This window comes from Ursus americanus, chromosome 1 (assembly GCF_024610735.1).
Source record: "Ursus americanus isolate L20-20 chromosome 1, mUrsAme1.1.p, whole genome shotgun sequence".
NCBI lineage: Eukaryota > Metazoa > Chordata > Mammalia > Carnivora > Ursidae > Ursus > Ursus americanus.
In genome coordinates, this window is record NC_142127.1 from 20,622,278 (window position 1) to 20,638,582 (window position 16,305).

The 16,305-nt window shown below is 34.7% G+C and overlaps 1 long non-coding RNA gene across 1 annotated transcript in view; it reads right to left on the reverse strand.

Moving 5' to 3' along the window:
- Window positions 1-4,390: 4,390 nt before the first annotated feature.
- The window catches only part of LOC148110720 (uncharacterized), a 225,832-nt gene continuing 213,917 nt past the window's right edge, over window positions 4,391-16,305 (reverse strand). Inside the window, exon 3 of the long non-coding RNA XR_015723213.1 lies at window positions 4,391-4,649. This is a non-coding gene — a long non-coding RNA (uncharacterized LOC148110720). The remainder of the gene's footprint in view (window positions 4,650-16,305) is intronic.

Here is a 16,305-nt window from a genome sequence, read left to right on the forward strand (position 1 = left end):
AACTGATAAAGGTTGATTGGAATTTCTTGTCGTATTAGCCAGTTAATGGTGTATTTAAATTATCCTGTAGGTTCTTTCATTATACCTTAATGTTCAGAATTTAACTCTTTTTGAGTGTGAAAGTCCTAGATGAATTTTTCAAATTCAGAGATGAATAATTCAAATACAGGAGAGAGAATATTACTTAGACCCAGAAGCAAGGTGAAAAGAAGCAGGACATATTGGCCACCAAGTGAGGAAGTCAGCAAGGTAGGGCCTATTTTACAGAAAGCTGCTAAAACCCTCATCACTGGGTGAGAGCATAGGATTGGGGCTGAGGGGAGCTTAAGAAAGGGCTTATCATTTCATGTTGTATTTGAGAGGGATTTTAGAAGAAATATGCATTAACTTTTAATAAAAATTTTAAAAATAGTTTGATGTCTGTTATTACTTAGTAATTTGGGTCTTAGTGTTGTAACCCATTAAATGTATGGGATACAGCTTCCAAAGAATTAATCCAGAGGTTGCCCTACAAAATATAGAACAAAATTTAGATAAGTATTTTTGTTCAACATTCCACAGATCTTCCAACATGTGTTTTTCATTTGTTATTCATATAAACATTTATTTAATATCAGAGAACATGTTACCAATGTATTTAAAATCATGTTTCAGAGCAACTTTTAAATAACCTCTGCTACTTTCCTTACCAATCCTTTACTATTTCTTTGTTATAGCATCCTATTTATAATAATAATAAAAACAAATTGCATCCAGGTAGACTGAGTCCTACACTGGGACCGGGACTCTGCTTGAAATGAGCCACAACAGATAATGCGTCTAAGGAATTAAATTTGTGACTGCCAACTTTTCAAGATGCTGATCATGCTTCCTTGCGGGTTTTATCTTCTTCCCCTGTTCTTTCCTTCCTTTAGGTCACTTGGAAGAGATAGAAAGCGTCTGTGCATTTGAAAGCATAATGTGTCCTTGGACCAGCAGCATCAAGTCACCCTTGAGCTCGCTAGAGATGTCAATCCCAGGCCCTCTCCCAGATCTGCTGAATCAGAAACCTGGGTGTGGGCCCAGCAACCTGTGTAAACAAGCTTTCAGGGAATTCTGAGGCACTCTCAAGTTTGAGAACTATTGATTTCTATACCATGTTTAGGTTCTTTACATAGAGAAGATGGCACTTCTTACTCAACTTCTTTTTGTTTTTCTTCATCTTTTATCAATTATTTAAAAAACCAGAGCTACACATAAAACTATTCTCCTCAAATTGACTGTTCTTTCAGGTTCAGCTCCTAAGTGCCTCTGTTCTAGAACCTCAAGAAGTATTTTCTTATATAGCCCATATCCCTAATGGGGAACAGAATATTTTGCAAAGTATAGAAATAGAAGATTTCAAAAGATGTTTAAGGAGGTTTCATTTTAATATACATAGTTAATACATATCTGATTTTCTATACTGGGAAGAAAATTAAATTTGAGAGGCTTCACAAAAATAAAAGAAGAAGGTACTAAAAACACCCCATCTGACTTGGAAAGGTTGTAGAAACCAACCAATCCAGATTTTAAAAATTAAAGCGGTTGGATTGATCTCTCTTTCTAAATCCAGGGATATTGAATAAAGTCAACTTGAATCTAAATTTCAAAAGCATGATTAAAGAAGATTTTTTATATTCTTTTAAAAATAAGTTTTTACTACTACTGCTTAGAAAGTCAGTTTGTAATTGTTACAAATTTTTAAGGAGTGGCTGGAGGGTGTCACTATATTTAATTTTCAAGTAACACAGCCAGCAAACACCCCTGGAAATATCACTTGGGAGGAAGAAATGTTTCTTCTTTAAGAGCACAGTGGAAAGTTAGCACCTGCTGAGTGGGAATAATTAATCACTGAACTTTCTCTTTTTCTCTCCATGTATAAAGAGTCTAAGTAGCTTTTTACTTCTTCCTTCAGTGTATTGCTTGGGAAGGGAAATAGAGACTCTAAAGTAACTGCAAACTTTGGGGAATGATTTCAGTAGTGGATTCTGAAAGAGCAGCCAGAGATAATATTCCTCACTGAGATCTTGGGCTCTAGTGGAGATAAGAATCCAACATCAGATACTATCACAATTCCGATTCCACATTCCACCTCCCATTGGAGTTCCCTGTGATACCAATTCAACAGACCTGGGGCATGGCCCAGTAATTTGCATTTTTAAGAAGTACTCTGAGTTGATTCTGATAAGATGGTAAAAAGTCCACACTTTGAGAAAATTCACTATGCTCTGCTATATTCGTAGCTTGCAGTTCTAAGAAGCTGTAAGCGTAATTAGCAGATGGTGGATTTGAGATGCTTCAGCCAGTATTTCCAAAAAAGTATTTTCCTTAGAACTTTAGTTCTGGTATGTTTGGGGATTGGTACTTTAAAAACACAGGATTCTGTGGTCATGTATGTTAAGAAAATGCTGCACTCCAAATCTTCCTTTTGGAAGTTTGATTCACAAAGCCTATTAGTACATTAAAGGCCCCTGAAATTTCCTCAATTTAAAAACAGAGCTTACAAGAAACAGACTCTTAACTATAGAGAAACCAAAACTGATGGTTACCAGAGTGGAGGGGGAGTTGGGTGTGGGTGAAATAGATGGGGATTCAGGAGTGCACTTAACATGATGAGCACTGAGCAATGTATAGAATTGTTCAATCACTATATTGTACACCTAAAACCAGTATAACTCTCTATGTTATCTATACTGGAATTAATATTAAAAACTTAATTAACAAGTGAAAAAAATAAAAACAGAGTTTAGATTTTTATTTAATAAACTTCTTTGGAAAGGAATATTTTTCTTTTCTCATAAATTTAGTAACATTTTCCCAGAAAAGTTTTTCAATAACACTTGTTTGGAATGCACTGGGTCAAACTGTAAAATTCTATTCTGTTCTGGTGCAAATAGACAAAAATATTTTATGGTCTCAAAAGTGTCAAAGATAAACAAAGCTAGACACTAGCTAGAGTGGTAAGGACAGGTTCTAATCAGTAATATACTTTTGTAACAGGGAAAAGGGTCTGGTGTGAGCTGAACTCAATTTGTGCAGAGGTGACTGGGTGTTTTAAAAGGATGGTGACAAAAAAGGGAGGGGATGAGCAGGGACTCAGTAGAGTCAGGAAGTGAAAAATGACAAAAAGCAGAAGGGGATGGTCCATGTGAAACCCATCTGGGTTTGCTGGCTGGTGCTCATTAACATTAGGCTCCCATCCTCCCACAGAGCCTGGGAAACAGGGGCTCTACCTTCAGGAGTTGGCTGAAACAGACGGTAAATTCTTTTAGCAGCCTTGAGTTTTCTCAGGTGGTCATTCCAAGAGGAGCAAGGGTCATCCTGAGAATGCAGTCTTAAGCTATTAGAAAGTATGTTAGTGCTTGTTCAAGTCTTTATAGGCCAAGGTTGAGGTCTAGTGGAAAAGAGGGCTCAGAGTATGAGTTCTGGGTAGAGTTCGTTTGATCAAGGAAGGAATCTTTGTCAGAAGTAAGTGAGGGGAAAATAGCAGTTTTGGTCTCCAACTTGATTTAGGAAGTTTCTCTAAGCTCCTCAAATCAAATCAAATCAAATCAAATCAAATCGGGTTGTAGAATCAAAAAGGTCGTAGAATAAATTCTCCCCACCGCATCATCTTGGAGCACTAGAGAAGAGGAAACAGAGGGCACTTTGAGGAACAAAGTTTCAGATTCAAGAAAATGGTAACAGAAGGGAGGGGGGTGGGGGACTGGGAAAGGCGGGTGATGGGTATTAAGGAGGGCACATATTGCATGGTGCACTGGGTGTTATACACAAATAATGAATCATGGAACATTACATCAAAAACTAAGGATATACTGTATGGTAACTAACATAACATAATAAAAATTATTATTAAAAAAAAGAAGCTATGTATAGATTAAGAACAGTAACAGTAATAACTAGTACTTGGAGCAAACACAACTACTACCTTTCTTCTTGTCTCTCACGTTCCCTTAATCATTTATACAGTTGGCTAAGATTTATCCTCTGCAGCTGAACTCTGGAAAGCTTTGTGCTTTTCTGATCATTCTTTAATAGTAAAAGTATTGGACAGAGCCTTAATTCAGTAACCTAAAAATCCCAGACCAATATACTAATGGTTATAGTTATATAATATACATTTATATTATTATATATTATATAATATGCAATATTATATATTACGACATACAAAATACAAAATTATCATAAATAGTTCAGTCTTCATTCAAAAGCCAGACTTCATAAGCCTGCCACCTGCCCATCCATGTCCCCTTGTCAATGGGAAAGATTATGTGGAAGTTTCTTTCTTCCTTAGTTACCTTATTCCTCACCTACTGTTGTAGACCCTTCCAGGGTTGAAGCACAAAAAGGGGGAAGGAAGAGGAAGAGAAACACACTTGATAAACAGCATATATTACCTCTGCACTTGTTGATCCAGGTAATGCTTAAACACGCCTCTTTGTCTTGTGGGTGCTTTTCTCAATTTCTTGGAGGCATCTGTGGTCCCCTCTCTGACTGGGGTTTTCAGGTACTTGGCAATACATTCTCTCCGTCTGGCCTTGCCCCTTTTTAGCACATATTTTCAGGTGATTTGGCCTTCTAAGACTCACTCTGTTGGAGTCCCAACGACTTCCCAAGTGATCCTCCTGGGTAAAAATCAAAGCAAAAACCATGGTGGTCTTAGATTCTCTCCCATTTGGCCCACATCAGGTTCACAGAAATACTCAGCCATCCTTTACTTTGATAAGTTCTGGGAGTGCAGAGAGACTTCAAAACAATTACTTCTTTGCTGTCAATGCAGCTTGCTGGTTTCCCTTGCCCTCTAGATTTCCTGGACTGATGTCAACCAGTCTGTTGTATTTGCCATTTTCTCAACAGTTTTCCATTTGATCCTGCAGATGCTCCTCATTTTAGACTGAAATAAAGTAGGCAGCACCCCTTCCCTTTGGGTGGGTTGGTGACAGAACTTAAAGCCGGGGAATGTGCTCTCCCAAGTAGTATTACCAGATAAAATTCAGGATGCCCAGTTACATTTGAATTTCAGGTAAACAACAAATACAAACACATACATTTAGTATGTCCCATGCAAGTATTTGGGATGTATTGAGACCAAAAAAGTATTTGCAGTTTATCTGCTACTCAAATGTAATTGGGCATCCTGTATTTTCATTTGCTAGTTCTGACCAACCTACACCCAAGAAACTTCTCTTCCATATCCACTCTCCAATTTTCTTTTTTTATTCTCTAAGAGTTTTGCAAACTCATTCTTTAGATTTCTCAACTCACTTTGGTTGAGCACCTTACATTAGAATTTCTAATCAATTGTATCCTGGTGGAACAGTTAAAACATAATGTAACAACTGTTCACATTATTTATTAGCCACTGACATTTTGTAGAGCATTGGAGACAGCAAATCTTTACAGGAAAACTCTGAGTATTTTTAAGTGAGCTTTGAGCATTCACACAGAAAGACTGTTCCAAATAGTCGTAAGGGCTCTTACACAAAGAATTAGTGTCCAAATAACAACAGCCTAGGGTAAGGATGGAACGGCACACAAAGAGTAAATCATCAGACATTAACATTTAAAGAAAGGGTGAGGGTTATAGAGAACATAGGAGCAGAGAGTTAGTTCTGTTAGCTAAAAGTTTCTACCATTTCCTTAAGAATAAAGAAATTAAAATTAGTATCAGAACATTGAGCATTTAAATTTTTTCACAGTAAGGTCAATTTATTTTATTTCCATTATTAATTGTCAGTCATTTCTAATGAATTCTTTTTGTTGTTTTCATAAAGACCCAACTTAAACAACTCTTGCAGGTATTACAGATCTATATCTGCACCCAGACAGAGCAGTCTGTACCTTACAAACTGTAATATTACACGGACTCATTTCAGTAGGTGAGTTTTTGAAATTGTTTAAAAACCTCTGATAACCAAATTAAAGTAATAGCGTAGTACAAACTCTCAGAAAGGACCTGCCTCTAAGAAAGAATTCTAGCTTTGTTCGAAAACAAGTTGCTTTGGGGGATTATGAAAAAAGAGTGACCTATATACATAAGCCATTTAATATCTCTGCCACTACTTTGGGCATAGTTTTCTAGAAGTGTGATTGCTGCTAGGTCAAAGGGTAAAGGGATGTGAACTTTTACTAGATATTGCCAAATTCCACTCCATGACTGTAGAAATGTATGTGTGCCTGTTTCCTAGTTTCCCAACACAACATAGGTTGAAATTTTTAAGTTTTTGTCAATATGTTTTTGTATACTTATGCTTGAATTATTTATTTTATCTTTTCTTATTTTAAGTGGGATCTTCTCTTCCTTTATATCTTCTAACTTTTGTTTACATATATGAAGTTCTAATTTTTTAACATTAGTTTTATATATTGCCATTTTATTTAATTCATTTATTATTTGCTGTGGTTTTAATTTGACTCTTAGGACTTTCCCAGATATTCTATTATAATAGAGATTTTTGACTCTGATTACAATCCCAATTTCTATTTTTTTTGCCTAATTAGCTAATATCTTTAGTTCATTATTACATAATAGTGCAATGATGAATAAATTTGGTGTGTTTATTTGGTGAGAATGTCTTTAATATTTCCCTATTAGAAAGAAGTTGGCTTTTGAAAGGCAGTATATATTAAGAAAGGATTTATCAATTACTATTTTATTGTATATTTTTGTCAAAGATGGGTGTTGCATTTTGCAAATGACAACTGTCAAAAATTTTTAAAAAATTTTTTAAGATTATTTATTTATTTGTCAGAGAGAGAGAGAGAGGGAGAGCGTGGGAAAGTGAGGGAGCATGCACAAGCAAGGGGAGCTGCAGGCAGAGGGAGAAACAGGCTTCCCTCTGAGCAGGGAGCCCAATGTGGGACTCGAACCTGGGACCCTGAGATCATGACCTGAGCTGAGGGCAGATGCTTAACCGATTGAGCCACCCAGGCATCCAACAAATGTCAAAATTTTATGATACATTGCTAATGTTGAACTATGCTTTCATGCCTAAAAAAACTCCACTTAGTCATAATATATTTTCTTTTTTAATGTAATTTTATTGAAAAATGCACAAATTAAAAGGCAAATTCAAGGAGTTTTACAATGTAAACATAACTCATGTAATAGTATACAGATCAATAAACAAACATTACAAAACACCAGAAACCCTATTATGCCACCTTCTAATCAGTATCAATTTTCAACAGAATAACCACTATCCTTCCTTCAAACACCATAGATTTGTTTATTATGCCCTCAGTCTTTGGAGGCCCTCAAAACTCAACCCATTAATGCTATAACAATGTTGCTTTCATTTATTTATTTATTTATTTATTTATTTATTTATTTATTTATTTTTAAAGATTTTATTTATTTATTTGACAGAGAGAGAGACAGCCAGCGAGAGAGGGAACACAAGCAGGGGGAGTGGGAGAGGAAGAGCAGGCTCCCAGCAGAGGAGCCTGGTGTGGCGCTCGATCCCATAACGCCGGGATCACGCCCTGAGCCGAAGGTAGGCGCTTAACCGCTGTGCCACCCAGGCGCCTCATAATGTTGCTTTCATTTAAGTTGCACTGTCAAAAATAGTAGCCACTAGTCACCTGTAGTTATTAAACATAAAATAAAATGAAAAACCAAATAAATTCAGAAGAATAAAACTAAAGCAAAAGCAGAAATAAAAAGAAAAAACAATAATTGTTAAAGAAATGTTTTTTGTGAAAATTAATGAGTTTTACATAAATCATTGGCTAACTTATTCAAAACACAAAAGAAAAACAATACAAATACCTCACAATAGCAATGATAATGGGGAAATATCCAAAATATAGAGGAAAATTAAGGAATTATAAATGATTACTTTGTTCTCTCTCTCTCTTTTTTGCAAAAAATCCTTGAATACATGGTTGAAATAGAGTTCTCTAATAGAATTTAAATGATCAAAATGAACTTACGTCAAAATAAAAATCTAAAGCCTTAAAAATTTTGCTCAAGCTTGTTTAAAATATTAACAAAAAACCATAGGACAGACGTCACAATTTTATTCAATAAAAAGCCTTGGGAAGAAAAGCAAATTATAAACCCAGTTGCCTCTTAGAATATAAAGTCTAGGATAGCCTTTATTTTTTTATTATAAATATAATAAACCATCTATGATAAAGACAAGTACAATCAAAGGCAATCACAAATTAAAGAGAATGTATATAAAAAAGAAGTGAGTACATTCTATCTATTTAAGTTATATTTCTACATATTCTGTATCTTGGCATCACAAGATCGAGTATATGTCTACATCAGCTTTTAGAAAAACAGGGTCTTGATGTTCTGGTTTTTAACTATAAACAATTTACTGCCATAACTTTTGTATTCAATCCTTAACCTGGGGACTATAATTATTGTAAGGCTTGATTTTCATTCTTGTTACAATAAATTATATTAGTTTGAATATGATGACTGTAAGAAACTTACTTATATCACTTGTAGTGGATTAAAGGGTGGCTCCCTGAAAGATATGTCCATGTCCTAACACCCAGAACCCATATACGTGACTTTAGTTGTCAGAAGGGCCTTTACAGATGTAATTAAATTAAGGATTCTGAGATGAGATCATCCTAGGTTCTCTGCATGGATCCTAAATTCACTGAAAATTATCTTCATAAGAAGCTAGAAGAGGGAGGGAAAGATTCTTTCTAGAGCCGTTGGAGGGATCGCAAGCCCTCCTGACACCCTAATTTTGGACTTCTAAACTCCAGAATTGTGAGAATAAATTAGTTTGTTATTTTAAGTCACTAGTTTTTAGTGATTTGTTATGGCAGCCCTAGGAAGCGAATGTATCACCCCTGTTGTAATGTTCACACACGAATACTGTGATGATTACCTTCTTATCTATCAATTCATTTTATTTGTAACTCTCCACTATAGGTATGTTATAAATTTACTTGCTTAAGAGAAAGCATTAAAATAGTTTGTCTCAAATTTCTTAGTGTTGGTCTGTTTGGAAAAAATAAATTAGTCATTCTAATAGATCAGTTTTATACCCAAGCACAGTTATCTTTAATAAGTAAAATAAATTAAAATATATAAACAGAACAGAAACCATGGAAGAAACTTTCTACTCCCCTGCCCCTTACCCACTGCCCATGCCTCTTGTCATGATGTTGCGTTCAGAAAATTTTTCAAAGTTTTAGACCGTCAAGTAATAATTCCATAATGAATTGTGTGATAGTAAAATTTGGTAGAGATAGAAAAAAAGTTTTTAGTTACTAAATAGTAATTATATTACTACAGTTATATTACTACAATATTATATAGTATACAGTATAGTATATTTTATAGTATAGTGTATTATATAGTATATTGTATAGTATATTATAAATATACTATTATAGTAAGTTATTAAAAGTCATACTAAAAATACTAAAATAATAAAAATAATCTAACAATAAATTAATAAAGTAGAAACAATGATGATATATTAATGTATACTTTTATAAACGCTAATAAAAAATTTTAGAAAATATAAAAGTAGGACATTAATAGAATAGACCTTGCCCAAATTATGTTTTAATAATAGAATGTGCAGTACAAGCAAATACAGGAAATCACCATTACTAAATCAAAGGAGAAAATAAAATAGTGAGTACCTCAACTGAAGCCAAAACTGTTTATCAAACTTTAACATCCTACCATAACTTTTAAACTTTCAGAGTACAAATAAATGGTAATAGCAGCATCACATCTTATGATAATATATTGGAGTTATTCACACTAAAGTCACCATTTTACAATATTCTGGGAGTTTATTCAATGTTGATTAGATAATACAAAGAAATAAGAAGCACAAACACTTGAAAAGAGAGAAAAATAAAATATTTTAAGATTATATAGTTCATTAGATAGAGCATCAAGATAATCACTAGTTTACAAAAATGCCAACAGTTTTCCTATATACAAAATATATACAATAAAGAAAAGACTTCATTATTAATAGCAACAAAATAGTTGAAATGCATTGAAAAAAGATTGGTATTTAATATACAAAAATTATATATTAAAGAAATACTTAAAAATTATGATGAGTGATATCAATATGTTTTAATAAATAGAAAAAAGATTTCCATTTATTGCAATATGATGGATCAGATAGCCTGAATGATTATCTTACTTAGAACACTTTTTCTAAAAATTTTCTTTTAAATGAATAACTAAACCAGTTTAAAAAAAAATCAGAAAGACTTTGAAAAAGACTGAAAATAGAACGCTGGAGATACAAAGAATTGGGCACAGCTTTTGATCTGAGGGAAACTGCTGAATACTGGTTAACCTATACTTCTGTTTTGATGGTCAAACAAGCTACTGGAGAAGGCATCTGATAGTTAGGACTTATGAAAGATAGGGAATGTAATAAGACTCTGTATAAAGCTGAAAATCTAAATGGATCACTTGTGAACAAGAAATCAACTTACTTCACAAGACACTTGCCTGACTTGACATTTGTGCTAATGGAAGAGGGAAAACATGTTCCCTGAGATGTTTTATTTGCTCATCATTTTGTGGTTTGAATTTATACTACCTATTAAAAGTGGTTGAAAATCAATAGAGCCCCAAGCTAATTGGCAGAAGCAAATGAAAATCTTAAAAAAAGAAAAGCCTTCCAATAATTCTCCTAGATAAAATTCTAAGTAATATACATTCAGAGTCTATGATCACAAAACAGTGAGTCATCAGGGAAATGAAATTAAAATCATAGTAACATAATACTCTATACCTATTAAATGGCTAAAATTTAAGAGATTGACAATACCAAGTACAGCTGGAAATATGAAGTAATTGGAACTCTCATACATTGCTGGTATTACACTAGTATAATTGTTTTGGTGAAATGCTTAACAATTCATTATAAAGTATACTTACCATACAGCTGAGTACTTATGCTTCAAGGCAAGTACCTGAGAGAAACACAAATATATGTCCACCAAAAACAGATATGTATAGAAACTTTATTTATATTAGCCGAAGCACGTAAAGAACCCAAATGTCTGTCAACTGGTAAATGGATCAATGATTTGTTGTATATACATATAATGGAATATTACTCAACAATGAAAAGGAACAAATTAGTGATACAAGCGAAATCAAGAGCTAAATAAATATGGACGTTTTCAAGCAATTATTGCTAGACAGTATATGTATTAGAGAGGCTTAAAAGCAAATTATGGGTTCACTTGGAAAGGTAATCAAATAGTATTTTACATTAAAAAAATACAAATAGGCTATTTGACAAACAATGTATGTGCCATCTCATTTCTGATTTCAAAGATCAGCTGCAAATATAAATAGGAAGATGGATGGATTAGATGGAGCTGTAGATATATGGATATGTTTAAGAATAGAAAAAAGTCTGGAAAGATAAATATCAAATCCTTAACAGGAAGTGTCTACTTGGTTATGGGATTATGTAGGATTGATGAAGGAGGATATAAGGAGAGAATACTCACTGTTTAATTTATAAGGAAGAAGAAATTTTTCTGGCTCTGGAGCATTGTGGGGGAAAAAAAGCTGAGTGTATGTAGACAAGGCAGATAATACAGCAATTTTATTATCTCTACTCAGAAGTGTTTTCTTGCCTCCTCTCTCTGAGCATTAGCATGCAGAGCAACAAATTTTAAACACTTGGTTTCCTTTAGCAGGAAATGTGAGTTGAGAGTCTGGCAGACTGGCAATAGGGCTGATATTCACACTAAATTAAAAAAATAGACTGCTTGAACCATGAGCAATATGACCAACATGGCAGAGACTCAGAAGGGCCTGCATCCAGCAAGAACCAAAGAGTACCCAGTCATCAGAAGCAGTAAGGACATCAGCAGAGAAGCCCATCAGAATACCCTGATGTGGTGCTGGGCAAATTAATTATATCCCAGAGGATGCTAGATATGAAATCCTCAACCAGATCTAACGTACAGAAATCATCACACACCAGGACCAACTGGATTTATCTCAGAAATACAAAGTTAGGTTTTTGGTTTTTTGTTTCTTTTTTAAAGATTTACTTATTTATTTGAGAGAGAGAGAGAAAAAAAGAGAGAGAGCACAAGGAGCGGCAGACAGAGAGAGGGAGAGAGAGAATCTCAAGCAGACTCCTTGCTGAGTGCAGAGTCTGATGCAGGGCTCGATTTCACAACCCCAAGATCACAACCTGAGCCCAAATTAAGAGTGGGTGGTTAATGGACTGAGTCACCCAGGTGCTCCCAAGATTAGTTTAATATTAAAAAAATAAATGTTATTTCACCACATTAACAGAAAAAAAGGAGAATATAGATGCAGAAAATGAATTTGATAAAATTAAACACACAAACATTATAAAAACTCTAAGAAAATTAGGAACATAAGAGAATTTCCTCAATCCGATATAGAACATCTACCAAAAAACTTACCACCAGCACCAAAAACTGGGGTGAAAGACTGCAGACTTTGCCCCTAAAATCAGGAATAAGACAAGATGTTTACCTTTGCCACTTCTGTTCAACACTGTGCTGGAAGCTCTAGCTAGGGCAATATAGCAAGCGGAAAAAAAAAAAAAAAAGAAAGACATCTAGATTGGGAAGGAAGATGTAAAACTTTTTATTTGCACATAACATTATCATATAAATTCTAATGAATCTACAAAAAAACTACTATAAATAATAAATGAATTACATAAGGTCACAGGTATAAGGTATATATAGAAAATTAAATGCATATATACTATATACTACAAAGAACAATTGAAAACACAAATTCCAATTGTATGGTCTTGAGCAAACATTTAACTTTTCTGAGTGCAAGTTTCTTGACCTATGAAACTAAAGAGTCAGAGAAGATGGAATGATCTCTGAGGCTCCTTCTTGCTTTATTTGTCAATATTTCAGTAGTCAGTAACTTCATGAGATCAAAGATTTTATTTTGCTCATCATTTCATTTCACAGTGTCCAGAACTGTAGCTGTCAATGCATTGTCTACTTAATAATAAGAGAATGACACGCTGGAATAGACCACCAAGGAACAGTAGTGAGACTCCACTTGTGCAGATTTTTTATGAAGTAAATAGCTGCCATCTGGAGAGCCTCATCATTCTAAAATGAGAGATTAAATTCTGTGGTCTCTTAAGGTTTCTTTAGGCTCTAGAAATATGGTTCTTCCCATCTGAAAATAGCCATCATGATAATGAATCCAATCAGAGAGCTGTTATTTATGCTAACTTGAACCTGGCACTGTGCTAGGCACTGTGAGGGAAGAATATTAGACTTTTCCTTCCAATACACAATGAGTCAGAGGCAGAAATCAGAATGGATTGTAATCATGCTCTATTTCCAATGGCACTGGAAGTAGAAACTCAACAATTAGTAAAATTACACTCTAACTTCTATTTCTTGAGATCATGGGGAGCAAAGACCTTTGGCTATAATAACTTCAAATCACAGAATACTTAACCTAGTTTAATATGCAATTGCCTTAGAATGTATCTGAGATTTGCATGCTTAATTATTCTTCTGACAACCAAGCTGTAAAAAAGTTTGAGCATGTAAGCCTACAAAATGATCACTGTTGGAATACATATTTCACCAAAGTTAGTTAAGCTTCATATCACCACTGGGAGGCAGTTCAAAATTAAACTTTATCTGGAGAGCACACACATACACATGCACACACACACCAGTGAACTAAAACCAAGCATCTAAAAAGTAACAACTATGATTTTATTTCTATTGGGTCAACATATACTGGAATCAAAGCTAGACAGCTCTAAAGAATCAGGTATCAGATGACCTCTTAATGAATCAATAAACATGTGAGTGCTAGAGCTCATGTAGAAGTTTTAGTAGGGCTTATTTCAGAGGAAGAACAGAAAGGGAGTGGGGTGGGGCACATAACAAACATTAAATTTCAGACCAAAACTAAGGGCCCCTTAGATTTCTAAATTTATCCATACAGTCAAAAGCACTTACTAGGATAAAATGATATTAAAATGGAAATGTTAAACAAGATGAAGGATATGATCATAAAGCAACTTAATTTTTTCTCTCCCATTGTCCATTTAAACCCCTTCTGTATGTAAATGAGAATATACTAGTATATATTTATACATCTATGTCTATATACAGAGAGAGTGAGAGAGAAGAAGGAAGGCAGAGAAGAGAAGGAAGGAGGAAGGGAGATTTATTTTAAGGAACTGACTCATTTGAGTGTGGGGGCTGGCAAGTCCAAAAGCCATAGGAAATGTCAGCAGGCTCAAATTTGGGTAAAATTATTGACTTTGAAATCCTCAGGACAGGCTAGGCAAGCTCAAAATTCAGGCAGGGTTTCTATGTTGCAGCTTTGAGGCCAAATTCTTTCTCTAGAAAAACTGTCTTTGCTCTTAAGACCTTTTACTGATTGGATGAGGCCCACCCATGTGTGGAGGGGAATTTGCTGACTTAAATGGTAATCACATCTAAAAAAATACCTTCACAATAACATCTAGGCTGGTGTTTGGCCGAACGACTGGGCACCATAGCCTAACCAGGTTCACAGGTAAAATTAGCAAGTGGATAATTCTCCCTCAGTTCTTTGGATGATAATAAGAGTAGTAGTTATGATTCTTCTGCTATATCCTAGAAAATAAACAGCTCTCAAGTCATTTCAAGCCACAAAATAGTCTTGTTTCAAGATTTCAAGTTGTCAAAACATCCAAGTCCATATAAAGTTAAGGCTTCATCCCTCAATCAGCTCAGGCTGGCCTTGGGCTAGGTGTCTGTATTAGAGGGGGAGAGTGCCTGCTTTGCCTCCTGGTCCTAGCCTAGTGTTGATTTCTCCTCTCTCAGGCACCAGACAGCCTCTAATTCTTCCACAGTTGATATCAAAATGAGGAAGAATCAGTGATACTGTCATAAGCTGGTATTAGTACTCCCTGGGCTTTGAATATTTGAAGATTATCTTTTTCTCAAGGGATGCTTTTGTACATTCCTTATTGACACCTTCTAACCCCATTTTGGGTTCTCTCACCTGTCTTCCCTTGACACAAGTAAATAAAGGTCTTTTACTTAACACCAGTATCTTCTTTCTCAGCTCCTGGGAACAAGCTGGTCCATTATCTTTATGGTAGACACTGCGTTTTTCCAGGCAGACCTTTTGAAATGGGTCATACCTGGTTCTTTCTCTTACATGTGCCCCAGATCTGGTTGTTGGAAAATATGCAGGCATCAATATTCTCAGAAACTCTGTGGGATCCTTTGAAAAATGCAGTACACTATCTGCACTCTTTCTCATTAGAGAAGCTAGTCAGGCATAGACTCTATCCACCAGATTTCAGAGACTAAAGTCAGATACAAGCCTACTGTAGTTTCTAAGCTCCCAGGAATATATATTGAGCTTCTAGAGTTGAGTCATGAAGTCCCCTTCTCTTGTATTTAATTTAGGACCAATTCCCCCATCACTCTCTAATGAAGGTGTGTTGGGACTCACAACATACCATCAGTACTCTCCAAAAAATTATATTCTTTCATTAGACCTTCTGATCCTCTATACCCTTCATGTGGGTAAGCATCTAAGAGATGAAAACACAGTTTTCAACCATCTTTTTTTAGGTTCTATACGGAGATTTCTCACTTTTGAATGTGAAAGTAGTTGACATTCTGAAATCTTAGAGATTCAGCTAAAACTAATAATAAAGTAGTTTGGTTTTAATATCTGGTTACATTAACAAAATGGAATGATATGTTGGTAAATCAGAGCTTTCCAAATGGTCAAGCTAACATGATTTTTTTCTTTCCATTAGCATAAAAATATTATTGATGTCATAGTAATCAGAATACTATTGGAAACATTGAAGCATAAATAAATTCAAACTTTTAGTTAGGTATATTCCCACTCTAAACTATTTCTGTACTTCTGCATTGTACTTCCTTGCAAAAGATTTGTGGTTTTTTTGTTTGTTTAGTTCAATACTCTTTCCATGCAGCAATGGAATCAAGTATCATGAGGCAAGGTGGATTTGCAATCACATGATATATTCTTCTGTTTACTATCTAACCAGTGGCTTGAGACAGTTCTACACTTTACGCAGGAGCTCAGGCACATAGGAGGCCTACTTTATTCATTTATACCCACTGAAATTGTTTCTATAGAGAACTGATTCTTTGGGAGGAAGTGACATCATTCCATCCATTCTCATCGTACATGGTTCTATTTATTTAGTCTTCTTAAAGATATTGCATAACTTATGTTTGACTTTTTCCTATGAATATTATATTTCTGAAAGGAAATCTTTTAAAATTAGATATTCT